General features: G+C 37.3%; 1 protein-coding gene across 5 annotated transcripts in view; it reads left to right on the top strand.

Moving 5' to 3' along the window:
* Positions 1-24981, top strand: part of NfI (Nuclear factor I) — a 262100-nt gene that overhangs the window by 147957 nt on the left and 89162 nt on the right. The window contains exon 1 of one of the 5 annotated variants that reach the window (XM_070282371.1): positions 175-404. The exons of the other annotated variants lie outside the window; for them this stretch is intronic. The gene's annotated coding sequence lies outside the window, so the exon portion shown is untranslated. Of the gene's footprint in view, positions 1-174; positions 405-24981 lie in introns of those variants that run through there. 5 annotated transcript variants of the gene reach the window in all.

The following is a 24981-nucleotide window of genomic DNA, read 5'->3' as shown; positions in this document are numbered from 1 at the left end:
TCTGCTCTCATTGTTTTTTGCTGATTACGAACACACTCAAATTTTAAACCTGTGCACTATAGGAAATTTGACCACTTTTCCTGGCCAAAAATCATTTTTGAAAATTAAAGAATTTTAATAATTTTAACTGCATATCAATCAAAATAGATTAATTTTTAATGTTGCGTACCAGAAGAGTAATAAATGGCGCAAATGCCAAGAAATTAGCTGTTTAAAACATGTTGACATTTACATGAGCTTACAATTCACGATTTTTGGTGGTATTTGCAAAACGCAAATGGTGAAAATTTTATGGGAAAAATCAAAAATTTTGAAATGAATACTTTTCAATGTGGTTTTTATTATGTGTTTGTGTATGTGAAGTGTCCAAAAAACTGGTGTTGTCTTTTTAATAAAGTAAAAATGTAAGTAGTCTTACAAACCAATTTTTAAAATTAAGTCTAATTTTTAAAATAGATTTAAACTAAGTCGAGCATTGTAATTTGTGCATTGTTCATTGTAATTTATTGAAATTATAGTCCATTTTGTAGATTGTTTAATTTTCTTTTCATTTTTTTATGAGTGAAATATGAAAGTGCACTTTCATGCGCTTTTGAAGAAATTCATTTTTTAATATTCATATCATATTTTTATACGTTTATATTTCAGAATAGTGCCAAACCGATTTCAACTTAAAAACAAGAAAGGAAAGCTAACTTCGGGCGGAGCCGAAGTTTATATACCCTTGCAGTTAAAACCGGATATATATCGCAAACATCGGATATAGTTGGCCGATCCTTATGGGAATAGGAATATATACTCCAATTTATTACAATACAAAATCTAAAAAAAGTCCCAAACTTCTAATCTTCAAAAATACGAAAGTTGATATTTCTACCAAATACCATTTCCGATCGTTCAGTTATATGGCAGCTATGGGATATAGTCGGCCGATCCTAATGAAATAGGTTGGTAGGTTGGATCAACTGACTAAAAATAGAATCTGTATTAAATTCCAGCTTTCTATCTTCAAAAACACGAAAGTTGGGTCATTTCCGATCGTTCAATTATAGGATATAGCTATAGGATATAGTCGGCCGATCCTTATGAAATTTGGCATGACGTAATGTTTTGCCAAAAATAGCTCTCTCTTACTCTAAAAACACCAAAGTTATACCATTTCCGATCAATCAGTTATATGGCAGCTATGGATATAGTTGGCCGATCCGGGCCGTTCCGACTTATATACTGCGTGCAAAGGAAAGAAGGGTGTGTGCAAAGTTTCAAGACGATAGCTTTAAAACTGAGAGACTAGTTCGCGTAGAAACAGACAGACAGACGGACAGACAGACGGACAGACGGACGGACAGACGGACAGACGGACATGCTCATATCAACTCAGGAGGTGATCCTGATCAAGAATATATATACTTTATAGATGTCGGAGATGTCTCCTTCACTGCGTTGCACACTTTTGACCAAAATTATAATACCCTCTGCAAGGGTATAAAAATTTAAAGATTTTTAATTGAAAAAAAAAACCACACCTACTTTTCCAAAAAAAAACTATGGCATTATAAAACACTAAAAAAAACCAAATTGAAATATCTTGCTTAGTTTTTAAGTTAGCATGTTACTTTTAAATAGGGCGCGATTTTTTTTCCCATCCATGTGGGTGCACTGAAAACAAATTCTAGTAACATTAAAAAGGGGTTGAAAAAAAATCAATATAATAATACATTTTATAACAACTAACAACTAAAAAAAGGACCTCGATTTTTTACAACAGCTGATTATTATCCTGTGACAAATAATTCGGAGCTTTTTACTTAAAAAAAAATGTTCTGCGAAGAAAAAATCGACTCTCCAGCCACAAAATGCATTCGGTTTAGCACGAATGGAGAATATGGAAAACACTAAAAACACTGCCCTTTGCATATTCTGGGAGCAACACACGTATGTGAAATTTCATTTCCCAAATGAAAGAGCAATTCCAACAACAAAGGAGCACCGAGAGCAATTTTTTTGCATCCCTGATCGAATTTTTAAATATTTTAAATTTTATTTTTAATTTTAATTTATTTTCTATGTCGTTTATTGAGCCTTTTTACCGCTTTAATTATAAATGTTCTAACAATTCGTTACTCATTATTGGAAGTTAGTTTATGGATGTAAATTAGGGCGGGTCATTTTTTTCCTCTCCAAAAATCCTGAAAATCGTTCCCCATAATCGGAATCTACGAAGAATTCTAAGAAAATTTCACCATGTGTATAAAATGAATTCCTTGCTCGCGTTGCGAAGTTTAAAGATTTCACTATGAGGCACATAAGGTATTTCGAGGTATTTAAGGCATTTTAATGTGTTTTAAAAAAAACCTACGCATTTTCCAATTATGTTGGAGTCAATTCTAGTTCATCTTTTTACAACAAATTTTATAATTTTTTTTTTATAACTTATAATAATTTTTTAATTCGACAAAATGAGCCAAACTAGCCCTGTACTGAGCCTCATATAAGAAAGTAGGAGCAATGCGTCTGTAACTTTTTATCGAAGTAAGGTATCGGTCTGAAAATTAAAATATATATATGTCGGCGAATGTATGTGTGTGTGTGTGCGAATACACATTTTCGTGTCCCAGAGTCCTCCAGGTTGCCAGGCAACCGTTGCTAGGATGTTGTCGCTTTGTAGCGAGGCGACAGCGTTGTGTCGCTGTCGCCGATCGAGGTTCGGTAGTATGCACAGGAGGTAGAGAATTAGACGCTGGCAGTTGCGTACCAGAACTCCAAGTGTGCACAAGGCTGGAACTCGTTGCGCCGCAATGGAAAACAAGAACAACAACATCGAACATGATTTGACATCAGAAGTGGGATCTGGCCACCAGCCTTCAACACTAGATGGACCATGGCGTACCCTGATGGAATTGCAAAATAAAAATTTAATTGAACTAGTGAGAGCCATAAAAACAACTGTACCTGATGCAGGGCAGAACAAAACTGTGCATCTACCCAAATTCAACCCAGACAAACCAGGAGCCAACGCATCATCGTGGTGCACAACGGTGGAAATAATTTTACAAGAAAACACATTGAGAAGCAGTGCGTTAGTTATGGCTTTGAGTTCGGCTTTAGAAGGAAGTGCTTCGCAATGGCTTTCGCAAGTGTGCTATGCTGAAATTACTTGGCCTGAGTTTAAAGAATTGTTTATACAACGCTTCGACACTATAGAAACACCAGCCGCTATGTTTCTTAATATGCTATCAAATCGACCGACTGATGGCGAGAGTTTGGCTGTTCATGCAAGTCGCATGGTTACCGAACTAACGACGAAATGGCGTCAAATGGATAACGAAGAGATTGCTGAGTCTGTGACCCTTGCGCTGCTGGCAAGCTTCGATCACCGATTGCAGCGTTTAAGTTTTACATCAAATGTTCGAACCAGAGGCGATCTACAGTCCTAATTAAAAGCATTCACTTTTATTAAAAGGAAAAGCGGCGCTATGGAGCATCAGTCTGAAACTTATTCTAAACGGCAAAAACAATCACCAATAGAGTGCCATTTCTGCGGAAAAGTGGGCCATAAAATGTCTGAATGCAGATTCAAGAAACAACAAAATCAATTCGCGACTGATAAAACCCAACATGGCAGGCATGATGTTCATCACCGTGGAAAATCAAATTTAACTTGCTACAAGTGCGGAGAATTGGGTCACATATCCACCCAATGTACAAAAAAGGAAGCTGACAGGAACAAGGCATTCAATCGGGAGAAGCGAGTACCAAAGGGTTGCCTGAACCATAGAGGCCAAATTTTCGAAATCACCTTCGATTCGGGATCGGAATGTTCGTTGATAAAAGAAAAGCTAAGTACCAAATTTTCTGGTAAAAGATTCAATAATATTGTTATGTTAAGAGGTATCGGCAGCAATGGAATATGTAGTACTTTACAAATATTAAGCAATGTAAAAATTGATGATTATTGTATCGAAATTTTGTTTCATGTAATAGGCGATGATGATGTACAAAACGACATTGTAATTGGTCGTGAGATATTAAATCAGGGTCTTGATATTGCCATTTCATCAAACCAATTTAGGATCTCAAAGACCAAAGTAGTTAATTTGTGTACCGGCAATGAGCCAGCCGATATTGATACTGAGCTTGAGGGACAAGATAAAATAAAACTACATTCACTGTTGGCAAAGTACTTAAATTCATTTATAACTGGGATCCCAAGTACTAAAGTCAGAATTGGCGAAATGAAAATTAGGTTGATTGATCCAACAAAAACCGTATAGAGAAGGCCATATCGTTTAAGTCCATGCGAGCGATATTTGGTTAGGGACAAAATTAATGAACTGCTAAAATGCAATATAATTAGGCCAAGCTGCTCACCTTATGCAAGCCCTATGTTATTAGTGAAGAAAAAAAATGGTACGGACAGACTTTGTGTTGACTTTAGAGAGCTGAATTCAAATACGGTCGCTGATAAATACCCTTTACCACTTATACAAGATCAAATCAATAGGCTTGGGGGAGTTAATTACTTTACATGTCTAGACATGGCCAGCGGATATTACCAAATTCCTTTACATTCAGATTCTATCGAGTACACGGCGTTTGTGACTCCGGATGGTCAATACGAGTTCCTGTCCATGCCATTTGGGCTCAAAAACGCACCTTCCGTTTTTCAACGATTAGTAATACAGGCGCTAGGGGATCTAGCAAATTCCTTTGTCATCGTCTATATGGATGATATCATGATAGCCGCCTCAACAAAATGCGAGGCGCTAGAAAGATTACAGATCGTTCTAGATGTTTTGACAAAGGCTGGGTTTTCATTCAATCTTACAAAGTGCTCATTCATGAAAACATCGGTTCAATATTTGGGTTACAATATAAGTGCGGGTGAGATTCGTCCAAACCCACAGAAAGTTGTAGCGTTGACTGCTCTTCCGCCTCCACAGTCAGTCACTTCACTTAGACAATTCATTGGGCTAGCATCCTATTTCCGACAGTTTATTAAGGGATTTTCACAATTAATGAAACCGTTATATTTCTTAACTGCAGATAAAATCAAATTTATTTGGAAAACAGAGCATGAACAGATACGGAAAAAGGTCATTGCCACTCTTACCGACAAACCAGTCCTTGTTATTTTTGACCCTTATTATCCAATCGAATTACACACAGACGCCAGTTGCAGTGGCTACGGTGCAATTTTATTACACAAAATTAATAACAAACCCCAGGTAATAGAATACTATAGCAAAACTACTTCACCGGCAGAATCAAGATATCACTCGTACGAGTTGGAAACCTTAGCTGTCGTGAACGCCATTAAGCATTTTCGACATTATTTGCTGGGCAGGAATTTTGTAGTTTATACTGACTGCAACTCGCTTAAGGCGTCGAGAAATAAACGAGATTTAACCACTAGAGTTCAGCGTTGGTGGGGTTATTTGCAGGCATTCACATTCGATATTCAGTATAGAGAAGGGAAAAGGATGGCACACGTTGACTTTTTATCAAGAAATCCCCTTTCACAAAAGTCTACTACAACCGCAAAAATAGTCGAAGAAAAAAAAGTAAATTTAACTGAAATTTCAAGCAACTGGCTTATTGCTGAACAACGTCGAGATTTGGACATAGTCGAAATTGTTAAAAATTTTAAAAACTTTTCTCTGCCTGAAGATATTGCGAAAACCTATGAATTAAGGGCAGAAGTTCTTCATAGAAAGATACAAAGAAATGGGAGAACACGTTGCTTACCAGTGGTGCCACGAGCTTTCAGATGGTCTGTCATAAATCAAGTGCATGAGTCCATAATGCATTTAGGTTTCGAAAAGACATTAGATAAAACTTACGATTTCTACTGGTTTGACAATATGTCAAAATACGTAAAAAAATTTGTCGACAACTGCATCACTTGTAAAATGTCAAAATCCACTTCAGGAAAAATACAGGCGGAATTAAATCCAATACCAAAAGTCACTATTCCTTGGCACACTATCCACATCGATATCACAGGAAAATTAAGTGGCAAGAGTGATCAGAAGGAGTATGTCATTGTTCAGATAGACGCGTTTACCAAATATGTCTATCTTAGTCATAGTCTTAAATTGGACAGTGAGAGTTGTATAAGGGCCGTTCAATCTGCCGTTTCATTGTTTGGAGTACCAAACCGAATAATAGCTGACCAGGGGAGGTGTTTTACAGGCGCAAAGTTCAATCAATTTTGTTCAGATCAAAAAATAAACTTGCATTTGATAGCCACTGGTGCAAGTCGAGCTAATGGTCAAGTGGAGCGAACTATGAGCACGTTGAAGAATATGTTAACAGCGGTTGAAACGGGAACACAGTCTTGGCAGGATGTGTTGCACCTCTCCCAACACATCCTGCCAAGACTGTGTTCCCGTTGGCAATTAATTGTACAACCAATCGCACTACGAAAGCAAGTCCTTTAGAAATGTTATTGGGAAAGGTAGCACGCCCATTGGGATTACTTCCACCTAGTGATATAGAAAATGTTATTGATTTGCCAAACGTAAGAGCGCAAGCTGCAAAGAATGTATTAGCCAGTGCAGCTTATGATAAAGAACGATTTGATAGGAATAAGGCAAAAGTAAAAAGGCACAAAATTGGAGATTTCGTATTACTTAAGAGCGAAGAAAGACACCAGACTAAGCTAAGTCCAAAATTTAGGGGGCCTTTTGAAATAGTAAAAGTTCTGGAAGGTGACAGGTACATTTTAAAGTCTTTAACTAATAAAAGAAATTATAAATATGCACATGAGGATTTAAGAAAATTACCAGAGGGGCAAGTGCCCGAAGAGCTAAATGTGTACGATGATTATAATAATTTAGATGTAAGAAACGTAACCGCTACAAAAGAGAGTGAAAATGAAAATATTGATAATATTGAGAGTATTGAAGAAAAGAGTGAAAATGAAAATATTGAGAGTATTGAAGAAAAGAGTGAAAATGAAAATACTGAGAGTATTGAAGAAGAAAATGAAGTACACCAATAAGGGTGACAAAGTTGTACTGCTGGCCGATGAAAATGGCAGAGTACTGAGTCCATAAAATATAATGCAAGCACAAGTGCAAAACATATTGTTTGTTTTGATCATGGCGTGTGGGGTATTTGATTATGCGACTATAAGAGTGAATAATGAGGAAGAATGGATTATATAAAAGAAGAAGAAAAACAAAGAAATGTAAAGAAAGAAAGAAAATTGAATTGAATTGATGAAAAAAAATTATAGTTATGGAACTGAATACTGTTTTGTGAAACTGTCAATATGATAATTTGTTATGAATTAAGATAAGAAAATTGGATTTTGTTATGAAACTATTTAATGTTCAGTCTAATAATTAAAAGAAAGAAAGAAAATTCGAATGTTGCTATTTTCTACACGAGGTCGTGTTAGGGTCAGGATGGCCGTGTCGGCGAATGTATGTGTGTGTGTGTGCGAATACACATTTTCGTGTCCCAGAGTCCTCCAGGTTGCCAGGCAACCGTTGCTAGGATGTTGTCGCTTTGTAGCGAGGCGACAGCGTTGTGTCGCTGTCGCCGATCGAGGTTCGGTAGTATGCACAGGAGGTAGAGAATTAGACGCTGGCAGTTGCGTACCAGAACTCCAAGTGTGCACAAGGCTGGAACTCGTTGCGCCGCAATGGAAAACAAGAACAATAACATCGCACATGATTTGACATATACAAAGGCATTTTAAGCAACTAACTAAAAGTAGGCTTAAAATTTAATTTAGGCGAAATTTAATTTTACACCCTTAATATCTTGATTTATTTAGAAAAAATGGTTTTTAAGGACTTCAAAGCCGATTTAAATTAAAATTTCCGACGTTTTCCAATGTTGTAGCTTTTGAAAAAAAGAAATCTTCAATTGATTTAAACAAAAAGGATAAAAATTTTACACAACTGACATTCGTGTTTTTTTTGGACTAAAATAGTCTTAATTTTTTCGGTACAACCTACAAGAAATGCTATCATTTCCGACACACACAAAAATTTTCTTATTAATCCTGAATAAAACGAGACCAATATCATTACAAAATTATGAAAATTGTTGAAGTTATAACCGCTTTTCCCAAAACAAGTCAGTGGAATCTTGCTAACGTAACGATACTGTGCGCTTATTCTTTTCATTTACACACTATTACTCCAATTGATAATTATAAATTCGGTCTGATACGATCTGAATGCAATATGATTTATAGAGTTTGTTTCGCGCTTCTGTTCCCTCGTCTCCAAAATACACCACAGAAATAACCCATGAAATGTCTGCCTTAAAATCCATTTTATTTGATTGGCACATCTTCCATTTTGCGGCTAAGCGATAGCGCATTCTGTTACAAGCATCCTCAAAAGCTTTATTTTTGTATTGGCAAGAGTTTTATTTTAGGTAAATCCATAATTGCTATAATTGTTGGCTGACATTAGGGATCAGTTGGAATCACTTAGCGGACAGGGTGAACGGATCTGGGTAGGAAATTAGGGATCGTTTAAGGTATCTTTATGTTTAGGTTGGCGGACGTTAGGGATCACTTGGATTCACTTAGCGGACTGTGTGAACTGATTCGTGTAGGAATACTTTGGAGGAGTACTCGATAGAAATAGCTGACCACGGATTTATCTCGGGGCTATCCGAGTTATTAGTTATATACAGTTGTACCGCGCAAAAATATGGTTTTTATAGATTTTTTTTGACACCATAGAAAATATTTATGAAAAATATTTTACCGACGTTGTTTAGTACATGTTTCTTGTACTTCATTAAATTTTTTCATAAAAAAATATTACATTATAAAAATGTTATAGCCGAATTGGTGCGGTGGACATGATTTCTCAAAAACGGTTCATCCGGAATCCAAAATTCAAAAAATTTAGTTAGTATATTGTATTGTCTAGTCCGTAAACGAGGGATTTTTAAAAATTTTGATTAAAAAAAAATGGCGAAGTTTTTAACAAAAAATGTACTTTTTCAGCGTATACGATTTTCGTTTTTTGTGCTTTAAAAAAGGAGTTTTCAAAAAAATTATAAATCCCTCGTTCACGGACTAGCTAATATCATAATAAATAAGTGGTCAAAATTTGGTGTTGATCGGATTAGTAGTTTTTTAGTAATTCTAATAGTAAATTAGAATTTTTGTGAGAGTATGGGAGTACTATTTTTGTGAGAGTAGAATATACTTAAAGAATATGCAATAAGAAAAAAATCAATTTTTTCATATATCACAACTGTATTTAACCCCTTAAAGTTGTTTATAAATTGAATAAGGTTCCTCGAGTAAGGCGTCATATAACTTGCATGCCTCTAAGCTATCAAGCCATAGCGCGTTATTTGGAACGGACAATAATATGCTTCTAAAAATTGTGCATTTATAAAAAATATCGAATTTCAATAAGGTCCCATTTAACAAATCTTGCATCACTTTTGAGACTGCTGCAAAAATTAAACTCAAACAACATCTTCCCCTGCTGGGGATTGAACCCATGATCTTAGGATTATGAGTCAAACATCTTGACCATAGAGCCATGGAGCTGTCCCGGCGACTTTTGTGGAGCACGAGTCTCTGAAACGGCGAAGATATATTAGTTCGCAGCAGGATAGAAAATAACGGAGCCACAACAAACACGGTGGTGTGCGTCAAGAGCGGTGAAGTTTTGGTGAAGCGAGGAGAGGAAAGGCGCTGAACGATCCCGGCGCAGGTGTCCGCGAGGAAAACGCAGCAATTGCGGCAGCCAAAAGAAGCGAGGAGGGACGAAGCACGCGCGATTTCAACCTTAACCTCATCATGGATCGCGTCTAACTGTAATTTTTGGCGGATCTCAGGGCATAGACCCGGCGAAGGCGGGCCCAAAGCGCGGGCGTTAGGTAACGGAGCGGTGCTTTTGCTGGCGGATGTTGCCGAGTACAGGCTATTCACGATCGCGTTAATATCCCGATGAGGGAAGAATTGTCCTAAGGCGGGCGTCCATGTGTGGTTTTCTTGGTGATTTGGAAAGTCCTTTTATCGAGTTTGGGAAGCATTTGGCAACCCTTAAATATTGAATAACTCCCCTACAGGTGGCATGCTGCAAGCGCTTTCAACATCGCGACGTTTGGAAAAAGTGGTGAGTGGCAACCAGGCATAATATTAGGGTCCGTTCGTTGGCATCCGTACCTTGGAAATTCCCCAAACTTGGGTATGACCCTCGTTATAACCCTACTGCGTTAGCTCCAGTCAGGCTGAGCAAGTGAATCCGTCCATTATTTTCAACGCAGAGCCCTGAAGCCCAGTTTTCCTTATTGGTCGCGCCCCAATGCTCGCTAACGGAATCGGTCGTAGACCGATGTGAAGAAACCGTATCTCGCACCCTGTATTATTTTTTCTACATTTCAACATATTTCTACTTAGTTACGTTTAAGCGATTAAGATCTTCGATTTACTCTCTAGTTTATGGCTGAAATTTTAGATTTTAAGAGATTTTGAATGGAATTTAGTAATCTTTAGCTTGTAGGTTTAGAAGTCACTTGAATATCATGTGGAATTAAGATAATAAAACTTTTATAATGTGTTAAGAAAATCAGGACGTTGTGGGCAGGACGTTAGCCCGAGGAGTCTTCAGCAAGGGAATACAGTTAGGCCCACGCTTTTCGTTAGGCCAAGCACGCATTCGAATAAATTCGAATCCTATCATAAACAGCAGAAACCCTGCGGGAAGAGACGAGTTTATAGGGAACCCACCCACTAGCCGACGAGGTCTCCATGTCAATGAGGATGGTTTTAGTGTATTCTATAGCCGCGAGAAGATTTAATTCAACAATGTCGACGATACCTCTTTCTATCTTTAAACGCCGAGGGATCTCGGTCAGTGTACTGTGGACTCTTTTCGCTTGTCCGTTCGATGTACTATAAAGTTGCGGAGCTTTAAAGATTTTTACGTTAAAACAGTTGCATAAAAGAGTTTTAAAAAAGAGTTGCATCCTTGTCTTTGTTTTTGTCTAAGATGTCGATCACGATGCGGTTCGTGTAACTGAATTTAGTTGTAAAAAATTGTGGGCGTTGTGCTCGTTAATAAATGCTTTTCAGCGCATAATTTTACGTTTGGGTTGCGATCTGAGTCGATGAACGTTATTGGTTGGTCAGTGAAAATGATTTAATTTTTCTCGCCGTATAGGTAATTCGTCAGGCTTTTTGACGCCCATACAATTGCTAATAGCTCTCTGTCGTTGCAATTGCAATTTCCAAGTCTTTCCCAGTCTTAATTCGCAGTCTTTCAATGTTCAAGAAATCATAATCATAATAATTTTCGCCTTGTGATAAGACTGCTCCCATACAAAATACCAAAATGTCGAATACATATTCTCAAAAATTGTGTTTAGCGAATAAAGCGACTACTTAATGGATCAAAATTCAAGCTTATGTCTTGTTTTCTTTATTGTCCTCATTAAAAACATTATAAACAATAAACAAAAAACTAGGTCATGAACTACAACACAAAATGCTGACTACACATAACGCCAACAACAGCTTGAGTAAGAATTGCCGATTGAAGTGTCCGATTGATGAAATCGGCAAAATATAGTAACACGATCCACATCTATAAATTGTTAATTTATCTTTTTTATTTTGTGCTATATCTCCATTAATTTACCACCTAAGCAATATTCAGCCATTGAGGCGGATTCAGAGTGGGCGCGAGAAGCGAACCGAAGCGATGCGAGAAGCGAGAAGCAAAGCGAGTCGATGGCAGAGTGCGAGCCATCCGAGAAGCGAACTACATTGTTCTATTTTTTAGATATTTTTAGTCGGTTTTTCCTTGTCTTCGTCATAGTACTGCAAAAGAGTCATGTTTCCTTAGCGCAGCGTTGACATCTTCTGTTCTATTAAGCATACAGGACGCTTGTCCGCGTGTGTGAAATCTAGACTGTTTGTTAGGGCTTCAAAGATTCCATATCATATGAAGTCTTTTTTTTATTTCTAAGTATTCCTTATTATAAGTATTACTTATAAGTACTTATACTTATAAGTATTTCCTCATTTTACCCTCGAAATCCGGAAGAGATTTCATAATATCTAAGGTCACTTTACACAACCTAAGCGTTTTTGAACATAATCTAATTTTTGTTCGAAACTTTTATTTGCGTTCCATAATGGCTTGTAATTTTTCGTTGGTGATTGCCATGTCTAAATCGTTTTGACTTTCTTGCTAACTTTCCGCGTTTTTCTTCTCTCACTAACACTAATACGTATCTTTTAGCCCAAGGAACAAAGAAATTATCGTTTTGTGACTATTTTTTTATATTTGGAATATTGTTTTGAACGATTGACATAGGATCGATTGTCCTACGAACGCGCTTTTTATTTTCAACATTTTTTTTTTATTTTGTAAAACAGGATAACGTTTATTTAACGTTTATTCCTTTAGGGATAACCCTTAAATGTTATTAAATCAACTTCACTTATAGATAATTTTACATATTAATATTGGAGAACTAAATTAGGGTAGTAAGTTAGCTTAGCCTATGGTATTTAAAGCCCAGAAGGGAGATGGCAACATGCAATTTAACTCCACATGACTCACATAAACAACTAAGATTCAGAGCTTACAACGCCTAGTAGTACGAAAGAAAGTTGTTCCAAAAAAAGAATATTACCGTTCGCAGAAGCTAAAAGATGAATTTTGGCGACGATGGATTAGGGAATATATATAAACTTTGACCAAACTTTCAGGGTTCCGTCCAAGTTGGAAGGGTATAACTCAAAGAGATAACTCACCCCTTTGCAGTTGAGCTTGAGTTGAGTCCCCTTTAAAAAATCGTAGTATCCATCCCATGGGTGTAATTTGACATCACATTTGACATAATCTCATGTAATTTGAAAAGCGTCCAAAATTAATGAGCTGTTCGGGTGACGTAGCTAGGACGATTTTCGCTTTTCTTCTTGATCACCGTCTGTCGCATGGAGCAAAGGGGCCTCCGGTTATGTGTTCGTCCTCTTTTAGAAACAGTGGTTCTCTGATCCACATGCCTTGTGGATTGTAATCACTAGACTTTGTCGGCCTTACACCTTTGTCAGCTGGATTTAGTAATGTCGGTACCCAACGCCAGTCACTTTCCCTTGTGGTCGCTAATATCTTATAAGTATATTCGGTGTGGAACAAACTCTTTATATTGACGATGCTCAGAGCAAACCAAAGATAAGACTGTTTTAGAATCTGACTACAAAATTTATCTATTCTACATGAGTTTTGTAAGCCAGTACCTAAAACTGCTGCTTGGAGATCTAACCTTGGAATCGAAAGGAGTTTCAGGCCTGCTACAAATGCCACCGTTAGTTTTTAGGAGATATATTTCGCCAATAAGCCACTTTCGCAAATTCTTCTTTACTGTCAGACAAAAATACATGCAATTCTGGTTTTACCTTTTCTAATTAAAAGTTAAGTGTGTAGCATCGATGTATTAGAATCTTTCCAATTATCATTGGACCGGGAAACATTCCAAACAGATCATAGATAAACACTGATGCTTAACAATTTCCTCTCTTTGGAACTTTTTTAGCTGCTAGTGTATCTTTATCAATCCTAGTCATTATACCCTTGCAGAGGGTATTACAATTTTGGTCAAGAGTGTGCAACGCAGTGAAGGAGACATCTCCGACCCTATAAAGTATATATATTCTTGATCAGGATCACCTCCTGAGTTGATATGAGCATGTCCATCTGTCCGTCTGTCTGTCTGTTTCTACGCGAACTAGTCTCTCAGTTTTAAAGCTATCGTCTTGAAACTTTGCATTTGCGTCTGTCTGTCTGTTTCTACGCGAACTAGTCTCTCAGTTTTAAAGCTTTCGTCTTGAAACTTTGCATACACCCTTCTTTCCTTTGCACGCAGTCGGAACGGCCGGGATCGGCCGACTATCGGCCGATTGTTCGGAAATGGTATAACTTTGGTATTTTTAGAGTAAGAGAGTTCCAATTTTACATGAAAGCTAAATAATACGACATGTCAAATTTCCTAAGGATCGGCCGCCTATATCCTATAGCTGCAATATAACTGAACGATCGGAAATGACTCAACTTTTGTGTTTTTGAGGATAGAAAGCTGGAACTTGGTACACATGCTATTTTTGGTCAGTTAATCCGATCTACCAAATTTCATAACGATCGGTCGATTATATCTTATAGCTGACATATAACTGAATGATCGGTAATGGTATTTGGTAGAAATACCAACTTTGGTATTTTTGAATATAGAAGCTTGGGACTTTTTTTTAGATTTTTTATTTTAATAAATATGTTTTATTATGATCTAATCATAAGGATCGGCCAACTGTATCGGATGTTTGCGATATAAACCCGGTTTGAACTGCAAGGGTATATCAACTTCGGCTCCGCCTTAAGTTAGCTTTCCTTTCTTTTTTTTAATTCAAATACAAAAAAATCTTTATGGTTTAGCTTGTAGCTTGTACCTTGTTTTTATACCCTCGCAGAGGGTATTATAATTTTGGTCAAAAGTGTGCAACGCAGTGAAGGAGACATCTCCGACCCTATAAAGTATATATATTCTTGATCAGGATCACCTCATGAGTTGATATAAGCATGTCTTGTTTTTTACCTTTCTTGTTTTTGTATGTATTAGCTTGTATTGTTTTAACTTGTTCCGCAAGGAAGGCTAATCGTTCCTTATCCATACTTCAAATAAAATAAATTAGAAGAGGCTTCAAAAATATTTAAGCTTCTTGAATTATGTTGAAATATATCCTGCAAAGCTGATATCGAGATATTGAGTCGCTTTTTCAGGAAAAGCGCATACTCCGCAGAAAATGGCAAGTACACCATAAAACTCCTTCACCTTAAAACGAAGATTAACGCGTCAACATGAAGGTGAACGCGTGAAGATGAAAACGAAGATGAACGCGTCAACATAGAAAAGCTTTCTCCCACCTGCAACAAGTTTCCACTCTGAAGAGCTCACTCAGCTTTACAGCCACCAGACGGACCCGATCTCCCTTAAAGATCCAAAACAGATTTATGGGAGCGCAGCGATCAAGAAAAGTCGAAAATCTTTCCCTCTCACATGCAAATTGTCTTCAAACCCTATCTGTCAAATCCATTCACTATGCTGAACGTCCCAACACTAGAGCCTTCTTTTCCGATTACTTTTCAAAAATGTACACTATATATCACACCAAAAAAAACAGCAGGGGTAACCAGATATTTCATGGCCAGCTTTCATGGCATAGTCGCTTTATGGGATTTCCACATTTTTTTTTTTTTTTTTTTTTTTTTTTTTTTTTTCTCGGTCTTTCAGAATTTGGAAATGGCTTGTGCATCAATAAGAGCGTCAGCTAGCATTCCTGTATTCATCATAAAGCTTAGAGGCCCAGACGACCGAGGGGCGCTCAAGAAACGATTTGTTAGAATATATTAAGTTAAGTTATTTGTTAATTATTAAGCTAAGAGGAGTTAGTAAGAAAATGTAAAATTCTATAATTTAAATAAGAGGGACAGGAAAGAGATGTAATAGAGTAGAGACCATTGTAGTTCGAACATAATACCCTAAAAGGGTCATGCAGTGCATATGTCGAACTACAACGGCTAAGGAACAGAGCCCTAAAGTTTCGAGTCCTTCTATTAGGAATGTTGAAATTTAAGCGTGTTAGTAAATGCTGGCTATCTACATCCCCGTTAATAAGGATATGCAGAAAAACTACACCGAGCATTGTCCTACGATTTGTTAAGCTAGGTAAGTGCATCCCAATATAGACCTCTAAGTGCAAATATTAAAAAGTTCTTTTGTACGGATTCTATGCGGTCCTTATGTACTCCATATTGGGGACTCCAGACACATGAACCGTACTCTAGTATAGGACGGACCAAGGAAATAAATAATGTTTTGGTTATATAGGGGTCATTAAATTCATTTGACCACCTTTTGATAAAACCAAGGACTCCTTTAGCCTTATTAACCATTAAGGAAATATGGTCGGCAAATTTAAGTTTGATGTCTAATAGGATGCCGAGATCATTAACCTGGGTTAATTTTTCTAAGGCAATCCCATTAATAGAATAAGTAGCTTGCAGAGGGCAAGAACGATAAAAAGACATATGTTTGCATTTAGATCCATTAAGTATTAGATCATTAGCTAAACACCATTTTTGAAAGTTATCAAGGTCAGACTGAAGACTGCATTGGGCAGAGATGGATTTGTACTGAAGACAAAGCTTTACATCATCTGCATACATAAGAACTAGAGAGTTCGTTAAAGCAGGGGGCAAGTCGTTTATAAAAAGCGTGAATAATAGCGGGCCAAGATGACTTCCTTGAGGGACGCCAGATGTAGCACGGACCAGACGGGACTGTATGTTTTTAAATAAGACTCTTTGTGTCCTTCCATCTAGGTAGCTGGAGATCCACGTTAAGAGGTCTTTAGGAAAACCCAGCATATTCAGTTTACTCAACAAGAGTGAGTGATTAACTGAATCAAATGCTTTGCTGAAGTCTGTGTAAATTACATCGGTTTGATATCCCTTACAAAAGCCATCTATGACAATGAATGTCAACTCCAATAAGTTTGTGGTGGTGGAGCGACGCTTAATAAAGCCATGCTGACAAGGAGTGATGATCGAAGAGCAAAGGTGTTGCAAATAAGGGGTAATTAATTTTTCAAATAACTTTGGAATTGCCGACAACTTAGAGATGCCTCTGTAGTTGGCAGCCTCGGACTTTTTCCCTTTTTTATGTAGAGGAATTATAAATTATTCCTTCCACTTAAGGGGAAAAATCGAGGTTTCCAAAGATAAGTTGAAAAGTCTTAGAAGAGGTTTGCACAGAGCCCTGGCGCAGTATTTTAGCACACAGCCTGGTACTCCGTCGGGGCCTGGCGAATAAATGGGTTTTACTCTTAAAAGACCAGATAATAAGTTGTTCTCAGAAAAAAACGGACAGAAAATAAGATTTGCTGCTTGAATGTTATATGCGTAAGGCTGATCAGTCAATTTAGGAGGAGAATAAGTTGTTTGAAAAAATTCTGCGAATAGATCGGCAATGGCCTGATCCGAAGTCGCAGAGGAATTTTCAAACGTAAGCAGAGGTGAAAAAGATACGTGTTTACGCTTAGTGTTTACAAAATTATAAAACTGCTTTGGATCCTGAGTAAATTGAATCCGGCAGCGGTCAATATAATTCCTATAACATATAGCGTTATGCACGGTAAAATTCGACCGAGCTAGTAGGTATCTTGAGAAATCAACACTACTGCAGGTTTTTTTATATTTAAGTAAAAGCTTATTTTTTTTATTTTTTAAGTTAGTAAGGCACCTTGTAAACCAAGGAGGATTTGATGAAGCGGACGGATATTTCCAAGGCACACATAAGTCAAAAAATTTATTTAAAGTAAAATAAAATTTCTCTAAAGTGACATTAAGATCAGTGCACGCCAGAATATCAGACCAGTCAAATGTATCGATAAGGGTATTAAGTTTTTGAAAATCAGCTTTACGGAAACAGCGAATCTTTTTTACCACGCTCGGAGACATCTGATCGATACCAGGAGTGGTTTCGATTGAGACCTCCAGTATGGGGTGATATGGATCCTCTGGGGTTGAAAGGGGAAAAGCTCTGGAGAGAGCAGTACCATCAGGATCAGATACAAAACATAAGTCTAAGAGCCGACCTAGCGAATTTCTAACATGATTGATCTGACCTAGGGACATGTCAAACATGCCCGCGGTGAAGTCATGGTAAGTTATAAGTGACAAAGATGGTGAGTTATCGACGTTGGACCACTTTAATTCTGGGATATTAAAGTCGCCCACCGCTACGAGTTGGTCACGATCCGTCATAAGATTAGAGACGTATCGAATGGCGGACAAATGCTGCCAATATGTAGGCGGTTCAGACATAGGAGGTATATATGAACATGTAATGTATACAGCTTTAACGCAAATAAATTCTATGTCACCAAACTCATGGGATTTCACCTCTTCAGAAGCAAGAGTAGAGTCTACCGAAATGAGGACTCCACCTCCTCTTCGCTGAGATCGATCCCGTCTAAAAGTGGTGTACTTACTTGGAAAAACTTCGGAGCTAAAGATCTCCGGATTTAACCAAGTTTCTGTAAATGCTATTATATGGGATGCAAAGAAAGAACTATCAGAATATAGCTTGGGGAGTTTGCTACGTAGCCCCCTAGTATTCTGATAGGTAAGACTTAATGAGGAAACTAGTTTTTTGGGTTAGTAGCCAAAGAAGAGGTAGAGGGTTGGTCGGTGGTTCCGATATTGGGAAGTCTCACTCCCACTGGTTTTTTAACTTTTTTCTTCACGGAACTAGGCTGATGTTCTTGGACGAAAAGATTCTCTGGCCAAAAACTGGGAGAACAAATCGTCTTGAACATCAGCGCGGGCACACGAATCTTGAAAGAAGACGTGCGCCGTGTATAATTATATTTAAATTTAGTTATGTCCTCCACCTTTATATCGGCTTTTGTTTTGGCTTTGATATAAGCCGAGATATCAATCTCTGAAGTATCAGGGGCAAGCCGAGAAACAAATATATGTTTCGATGGAGGAATCACCTGTAAGGGTTTTGGTGTCGCAGGTACGAGAACTGCAGCATCAGTCGGTGCCAGTGGTCCAGACTGTGGAATACCCTTTTGGGTGACTCTAATGGGGGTTTCGTTCCCTAGGACCTGTGGCATCACTTGAAGGGATGCCATGGCGGACATATCGGACAATTGCTCATTATCCCTGAGAAATTCGGACGAATTTTTCTCAGTTCTAGCCCTTGGGGTGGTTAGAGATATAAGCGGCTGCATTAATGTCGGCTGAGCAAGCTGAGGCGGATCAGAAGCAGCGGATTTCTTACGCTTAGGGGACTCATTTAGCAGCTGAAGGCCACTAAACTGAGTGTCCAGCGCACAGCGCTGTTCATTGATTTTACGAAAACCAGTGATCAGCTCTTTATATCCATTTTTGGTCTGTCTCATGAACGACCTCATTTCGCCTTGCACAGCACGACAATTCTCACAACAATAATGTATCCCAGACCTACGGGAAATGGCATCCGAAACTGATGCAGTGAAACCGGCACACTTGGCGTGCACGACGTTTTCACATAACCAGCAATGGATGCTAGGCTGGGATGTGGAAATTGTCTTGTTACAAGACTTAATGGCACAGACCAGTTTAAATTCCGTTTTATTTATTTTTTATTTTTTTTTTTATTTAATAAAACAAAAATTAATATTTAAAAAGTTAAAAAACACAATACCTTGAACCACTGTGCCAAACAAGAAGCCGAAACGGGAGCTTTGAAAGAGTGCAAAAGAGAAATGCAGAAATATAGATAAGCCGGGAAGAAGCAGAGCTGAGCTATGCTTGGAATAGAATTTAGACAAATTATTAATTCGACTCCAAATATACCACAGCACTCGCGAAGCGATACGGTTTAGGCTTTAAGATTGTTAAGATTTACAAGATTTAATTCGCAAGTATGTAAACATCGGTTTACCAATATTTATAATAAAACGCAGTGCGCACAAAAAAACACGACCGTTCGCTTAAGAGAAAGAGAGGGAAGTGACACATGTATGTAACTCTTTTGCGAATCCTCTGTTTTTTCGTCGTTAAATTGTAACATTCGTTATAGTAACAATAAAAGTTTGAAAATTAACATTTGAAAATCTTAAATGTTATTTTATATTAAAATGTTTAGTTTTACGAGTTAATGAGTTATTACTTCTCTCTCTTCCTCTTAAGCGAAGGGTCGTGTTTTTTTTGTGCGCACTGCGTTTATGATAAATATTGCAATAAACCGGTTTTTACTTGCTTGAGAATCGAATTTTTTGAGAAATTTCAGTTTTGTACTTAAACCGTATCGCTTCGCGAGTGCTGCTGTATATTTGGAGGCGAATTAATAAATTGCTTAAATTCAATTCCAAGCATAGCTCAGCTCTGCTTCCTCCACGTCTTTTGTTTTTCTTTCTTTCGTGTGCATTAGAGGGGTTATCTCTATTTCTGCATTTTTCCTTCGCACTCTCCAAAGCTCCCGCTTCGACTTTCTATTTGGTTCTAGGTATAGTGTTTTTTAACTTTTTATATATTATTTTTGTATTATTAATTATTAATCTGTTCTGTGAAGTCTTTTAACAAGACAATCTCCTCATCCCACCCTACCATCCATTGCTGGATATGTGAACGTCGTGTACGTGTACGTCGTACACGCCAAGTGTGCCGGGTTCACTGCATCAGTTCCGGATGCCATTTCCCGTAAGTCTGGTTTATATTATTGTTGTGATAATTGTCGTGCTGTCCAAGATGAAATGAGGTCGTTCATGAGACAAACCAAGAATGGATTTATGGAGCTGATCACTGGTTTTCATAAAATCAATGATTAGCTCTGCGCGCTTGACACTCAGTTTAGTGGTCTTCAGCTGCTATGTGAGTAAATTAAATAAGCGTAAGAAATCCGCTGTTTCTGATCCGCCTCAGCCTGCTCAGCCGACATTAATGCAGCCGCTCATATCTCTGGCCACCCCCAACAATATGAAGGTGAAGGAAATAGCTAAATTTAAATATATTTATATGGGTCGCACGTCTTTTTTCAAGATTCGTGTGCCCGCGCTGATGCTTAAGACGATTTGTTCACCCAGTAAACCAGAGAATATTTTCGTCAAAGAACATCAGCCTAGTACCATAAAAAATCAAAAATACCAAAAATTTAAAACCAGGGGGAGTAAAACTTCCACATATTAGATCTTCCAAGCTGGAGATCTTTAGCTCCGAAGTTTTTCCAAGTACACAACTTTTAGAATGTCATGTTTGACATCTCGCTAGGTCAGATTAACCAAGTTAGAAATTCGTTAGGTCGGCTTTTAGACTTATGTTTTGTATCTGATCCTGATGGTACTCCTCTCTTCAGAGCTTTTCCCCTTTTAACCCCAAAGGATCCATATCACACCAACTGGAGGTCTCAATCGAAACCATTCCTGGTATCGATGTCTCCACGCGTGGTAAATAAGATTCGCTCTTTCCGTAAAGCTGATTTTCACAAACTTAATAGCCATATCGATACATATGATTGGTCCGATATTCTGGCGTGCACTGATTTTCTGGCATGCACTGCCAGAAAAATTTTACTGTACTTTAAATACATTTTTTGACTCATGTGTGCCATGGAAATATTCGTCCGCTTCACCAAATTCTCCTTGGTTTACAAGGTGCATCACTAACCTAAAAAAAATAAAAATAAGCTTTTACTTAAATATAAAAAAAACCTGCAGTAGTATTGATTTTTCAAGATATCTACTATCTCGATCAAATTTTACCGTGCATAACGCTGAATGTTACAGCATGTTATTTTCTGTCCGTTTTTCTCCGAGAATAGCTTATTATCTGATCTTTTAAGGGTGAAACCCATTTATTCGCCAGGGCCCTATAGAGTACCAGGCTGTGTGCTAAAATAGTGTGCCAGGGCTCTGTGCAAACCTCTTCTAAGACTTTTCAGCTTATCTTTGGAAACCTCGATTTTTCCCCTTAAGTGGAAGGAATCATTTTTTAATTCCCCTACATAAAAAAGGGAAAAAGTTCGATGCTACCATCTACAGAGGCATATCTAAGTTTTCGGCAATTCCAAAGTTATTTGAAAAATTAATTACCCCTTATTTGCAACACCTTTGCTCTTCGATCATCACTCCTTGTCAGCATGGCTTTATTAAGCGTCGCTCCACCACCACAAACTTATTGGAGTTGACATTCATTGTCATAGATGGCTTTTGTAAGGGATATCAAACCGATGTAATTTACACAGACTTCAGCAAAGCATTTGATTCAGTTAATCACTCACTCTTGTTGAGTAAACTGAATATGCTGGGTTTTCCTATAGACCTTTTAACGTGGATCTCCAGCTAATTAGATGGAAGGACACAAAGAGTCTTATTTAAAAACATACAGTCCCGTCTGGTCCGTGCTACATCTGGCGTCCCTTAAAAAAGTCATCTTGGCCCGTTATTATTTACGCTTTTTTAAACGACTTGCCTCCTGCTTTAACGAACTCTCTAGTTCTTATGTATGCAGATGATGTAAAGCTTTGTCTTCAGTACAAATCCATCTCTGCCCAATGCAGTCTTCAGTTTGACCTTGATAACTTTCAAAAATGGTGTTTAGCTAATGATTTAATACTTAATGGATCAAAATGCAAGCATATGTCTTTTTATCGTTCTTGCCCTCTGCAAGCTACGTATTCTAATAATGGGATTGCCTTAGAGAAATTAACTCAGGTTAATGATCTCGGCGTCCTATTAGACATTAAACTTAAATTTACTGACCATATTTCCCTAATGGTTAATAAGGCTAAAGGAGTCCTTAGTTATATTAAAAGGTTCATGTGTCTAGAGTCCCCAATATGGAGTACATAAGGACTGCGTGTCATTCTTTTAGAGTCTGTACAAAAGAATTTTTTAATATTCGCACTCAGAGGTCTAAATTGGGATGCAAATCTTCACCTTCCATCCTATAATAATATACTCTTTCTTATAATCTTACCTATCTTAACCAAACGTAGGACAATGCTCGGTGTAGATTTTCTGCATAACCTTATTAATGGGGATGTAGATAGCCAGCATTTACTAAACATTCCGAATAGAAGGACTAGAAACTTTAGTCCTCCATTCATTAGCCGTTGTAATTCGACATATACACAACACGACCCTTTTAGGGTTACAATATAACTTCTCTCTCCTGTCCTTCAAATTTAAAGTATAGAATTTTAAATTTCCTTACTAACTCCTCCTAGCTTAATAATTTACAATTAGCTTAACATATACTAATAAATCGTTTCTCTGATTCTGAAAGAAGAGGCCATGCTCACAATTTTTACAATTTTGATGGCTTCCTTGGTGCTGAATTTGTCAGCGTTTTTGGCTTGTTTTTGCCATTTTGGCTTTAACTACGTCGGAAGTTTCTCCGACTATAGTATCTTGCAGCTTTCTGATTATGGCTTCCATCGTGGTTTCGTTTTGGACTCTGTATAAAGTTTAATACATACAAGTATGTATTTCATATTATAAAACATACATAGTACATAAATGTAGTATATACACTGCCGTCGGTAACACGTGATTCTACGATTTGGCAGAACTAAAAAAAAATTATTATTATATGATTAGTAAATCCTTTACTAACAAATATTAGTAAACTGAAATCGGCATGCTTGTTCACAGTGTTTTACTGTGGTGACCGAGGTTTTGATAATGACTTTTAAGATTTGTCTAAATGTAAGGGAGAGCGTAGAACCACAGGGTCATGGGGTACTAGCGCCACCTAGCGGGAGGTAGCTGCTGCAAGTGGCAACATTATACCCTAATTTATCGGGAATCTGCAAGACTGCATTTTCGTTCACGTAGTCTTCCACCAATCCCAGCTCTAGCCCCAGCAGGAGGCCATTGCTAGACGCTCCATGCTTTCTTTTCGAAACCATACCTTGACCTGAAAGGTTGCATCAATAGAGAGGTCCTAAGCTGCCATAAAAGGAATAGAGTCCCGATCCGTGTCCCATTTTGTGACGAGGCTTATTATTGTGGAACAGTGGACAGTGGAAGCGTTTTGGCCAGATTCTAGCCCAATTACATAGTTTTTCCCCAGACCCCTAAGGGTAAGTTCGGATGAGGTGCAGAGCAAAGCAAGTGAATATGCTCTCACACAAACATTTTTTTTTGTTCTTATCTCAGGTAGGGAACGGCGCCTTCAAATAATCTTCAAATAATCTCTGCCGTGGAGACAAAAGCGAGCAGTGCAAAATTGATCCCCTCTCCAAGCTCAGTTTATCTTTGGCGCGGTCTCCGTACGGTTCGTCGGGCACAGAAGTCCCGGTTCGGGGAAGAGGGAAAAACTCCCCCCAAAACCACATGGCAAACTAAGGAGTTTTAAGTTTCCCAAGAAAACCCCGATCGTGGTCGGGAAATCGAAGGTTTTTTTATTTTATTTATTTTAAAGTGTCGCAACCAAAGAAATAATGAAATAATGAAGATATAATGAAAAAACCTTCCCTTTACAGTTATCAGCATATAATAATGTAGTTTTAAAAACCTCGAGAAGTTGAGAAAAATAAAAAAAAATTAATCTTTAAATGTTAAATATTCTCTTAAAAAAAAAAATCTCTAAAATAAGAAAGTATGTATAAGTGAGTAAATAATTAAAATTTTTATAAGAAAAAAACTTAACGGTAAAGAAAGAAACAAAAAAAACTATGCATAAGAAATTGTAAAAATAATTTATCAGTAAGGAGATCTTTAAAATCATGTAAAGGAAGATTTAAAAAAAAAAAAAAAAAGAAGCTAAAGTTTTTGTGTGTGCAAAATTTTGGTTGCTTGTGTGTTTGCCGAGTTTTTTTTGTGTCAATTCTTTTTACATTTGATTAACAGAATTTACAGCATCACCGCCAACGAATGGAAGCGCTTTCATCATTGGACTAATTAGGGTGAGCCATGTTCAACCATTTAATTTAAATTTTCGGCATTTTTATTTCAATTTTTTTATGCTACCCAAATTTATGCTACACGATCACATAAATAATTAAAAACAGTTAGCCTCCCACAAAAAAAAAAAATGTAGAATTATTAATTAGAAAAAACAAAAATATTGAATTAAATTGAAGTAAAAACAAAAACAAAGTTAAATAATGAATTGAAGTAAATTAAATATGAAAAGAAAAACAAAATTACCTATTAAACACTTATACCTATTTTTTTATTTTTTTTAAATTATCTCCCAAGTTTTATTAAAATACACTTTTATTTTAGAATATTTTATGAGCAGTTTAAATGTATATCCTATCTTTACTTTTATTATATAAGTAAACCCATATTATAATGTCTGAGTAAATAACCCTGTTTAACTCCATGCTGACCCAAGAGCCGTCGTAGGTTCAACATATTAAAAGGGGCCTAATGCGTGATTTTATCGGAAGAGCATTGGCCATGGTAGGGTGGGCTAATAACAC

This window comes from Drosophila bipectinata, chromosome 4 (genome assembly GCF_030179905.1).
Source record: "Drosophila bipectinata strain 14024-0381.07 chromosome 4, DbipHiC1v2, whole genome shotgun sequence".
In the NCBI taxonomy this organism is placed as follows: domain Eukaryota; kingdom Metazoa; phylum Arthropoda; class Insecta; order Diptera; family Drosophilidae; genus Drosophila; species Drosophila bipectinata.
This window is presented reverse-complemented; position numbering and strand designations above follow the sequence as displayed.